Here is a 2,901-nt window from a genome sequence, read left to right as displayed (position 1 = left end):
GAATCACTTGATTATGAATCACTTGGTACTTGCGAACCGTGTCTCATGGGCAAGATGACTAAAACACCATTCTCGGGAACTATGGAGAGAGCAACTGATTTGTTGGAAATCATACATATAGATGTATGTGGTCCGATGAATATTGAGGCTCGTAGCGGATATCGTTATTTTCTCACCTTCACAGATGATTTGAGCAGATATGGGTATATCTACTTAATGAAACATAAGTCTGAAACATTTGAAAAGTTCAAAGAATTTCAGAGCGAAGTTGAAAATCATCGTAACAAGAAAATAAAGTTTCTACGATCAGATCGTGGAGGAGAATATTTGAGTTACGAGTTTGGCCTACATTTGAAACAATGCGGAATAGTTTCGCAACTCACGCCACCCGGAACACCACAACGTAATGGTGTGTCCGAACGTCGTAATCGTACTTTACTAGATATGGTGCGATCTATGATGTCTCTTACTGATGTACCGCTATCGTTTTGGGGTTATGGTTTAGAGACGGCTGCATTCACTCTAAATAGGGCACCATCGAAATCCGTTGAGACGACGCCTTATGAACTATGGTTTGGCAAGAAACCAAAGTTGTCATTTCTTAAAGTTTGGGGTTGCGATGCTTATATGAAGAAACTTCAACCTGATAAGCTCGAACCTAAATCGGAGAAATGTGTATTCATAGGATACCCAAAGGAGACTGTTGGGTACACCTTCTATCACTGATCCGAAGGCAAGACATTCGTTGCTAAGAATGGATCCTTTCTAGAGAAGGAGTTTCTCTCGAAAGAAGTGAGTGGGAGAAAAGTAGAACTTGATGAGGTAACTGTACTTGCTCCCTTATTGGAAAGTAGATCATCACAGAAACCAGTTTCTGCGACACCTACACCAATTAGTGAGGAAGTTAATGCTAATGATCATGAAACTTCAGATCAAGTTATTACTGAACCTCGTAGGTCAACCAGATTAAGATCCGCACCAGAGTGGTACGGTAATCCTGTTCTGGAGGTTATGTTACTAGACCATGACGAACCTACGAACTATGAAGAAGCGATGGTGAGCCCAGATTCCGCAAAATGGGTTGAGGCCATGAAATCCGAGATGGGATCCATGTATGAGAACAAAGTATGGCCTTTGGTTGACTTGCCTGATGATCGGCAAGCTATTGAAAATAAATGGATCTTCAAGAAGAAGACTGACGCTCACGGTAATGTTACTGTCTATAAAGCTCAACTTGTTGCGAAAGGTTTTCGACAAGTTCAAGGATTGACTATGATGAGACCTTCTCACCCGTAGCGATGCTCAAGTCTGTCCAAATCATGTTAGCAATTGCCGCATTTTATGATTATGAAATTTGGCAAATGGATGTCAATACTGCATTCCTGAATGGATTTCTGGAAGAAGAGTTGTATATGATGCAACCGCAAGGTTTTGTCGATCCAAAGGGAGCTAACAAAGTGTGCAAGCTCCAGCGATCCATTTATGGACTGGTGCAAGCCTCTCGGAGTTGGAATAAACACTTTGATAGTGTGATCAAAGCATTTGGTTTTATACAGACTTTTGGAGAAGCCTGTATTTACAAGAAAGTGAGTGGGAGCTCAGTAGCATTTCTGATACTATATGTGGATGACATATTGCTAATTGGAAATGATATAGAATTTCTGGATGGCATAAAGGGATACTTGAATAAGAGTTTGCCAATGAAAGACCTCGGTGAAGCTGCATATATATTAGGCATCAAGATCTATAGAGATAGATCAAGACGCTTAATTGGACTTTCACAAAGCACATACCTTGACAAAGTTTTGAAGAAGTTCAAAATGGATCAAGCAAATAAAGGGTTCTTGCCTGTACTACAAGTTGTGAGATTGAGTAAGACTCAACGCCCGACCACTGTAGAAGATAGAGAGAAGATGAAAGATGTTCCCTATGCTTCAGCCATAGGCTCTATCAAGTATGCAATGCTGTGTACCAGACCTGATGTGTGCCTTGCTATAAGTTTAGCAGGGAGGTACCAAAGTAATCCAGGAGTGGATCACTGGACAGCGGTCAAGAACATCCTGAAATACCTGAAAAGGACTAAGGATATGTTTCTCGTTTATGGAGGTGACAAAGAGCTCATCGTAAATGGGTATGTTGATGCAAGCTTTGACAATGATCCGGACGATTCTAAATTGCAAACCGGATGCGTGTTTACATTGAACGGTGGAGCTGTCAGTTGGTGCAGTTCTAAGCAAAGTGTCGTGGCGGGATCTACGTGTGAAGCGGAGTACATAGCTGCTTCGGAAGCAGCAAATGAAGGAGTCTGGATGAAGGAGTTCATATCCGATCTAGGTGTCATACCTAGTGCATCGGGACCAATGAAAATCTTTTGTGACAATACTGGTGCAATTGCCTTAGCAAAGGAATCCAGATTTCACAAGAGAACCAAGCACATCAAAAGACGCTTCAATTCCATCCGGGATTTAGTCCAGGTGGGAGACATAGAAATTTGCAAGATACATACGGATCTGAATGTTGCAGACCCGTTGACTAAGCCTCTTCCACGAGCAAAACATGATCAGCACCAAGACTCCATGGGTGTAAGAATCATTACTGTGTAATCTAGATTACTGACTCTAGTGCAAGTGGGAGACTGAAGGAAATATGCCCTAGAGGCAATAATAAAATTATTATTTATTTCCTTATATCATGATAAATGTTTATTATTCATGCTAGAATTGTATTAACCGGAAACATAATACATGTGTGAATACATAGACAAACAGAGTGTCACTAGTATGCCTCTACTTGACTAGCTCGTTGATCAAAGATGGTTATGTTTCCTAGCGATAGACATGAGTTGTCATTTCATTAACGGGATCACATCATTAGGAGAATGATGTGATTGACTTGACCCAT

Source organism: Aegilops tauschii, chromosome 1, assembly GCF_002575655.3.
Source record: "Aegilops tauschii subsp. strangulata cultivar AL8/78 chromosome 1, Aet v6.0, whole genome shotgun sequence".
NCBI classification, from domain to species: Eukaryota; Viridiplantae; Streptophyta; class Magnoliopsida; order Poales; family Poaceae; genus Aegilops; species Aegilops tauschii.
The sequence above is the reverse complement of the archived record's forward strand: the minus strand, read 5'-3'. Positions refer to the sequence as shown.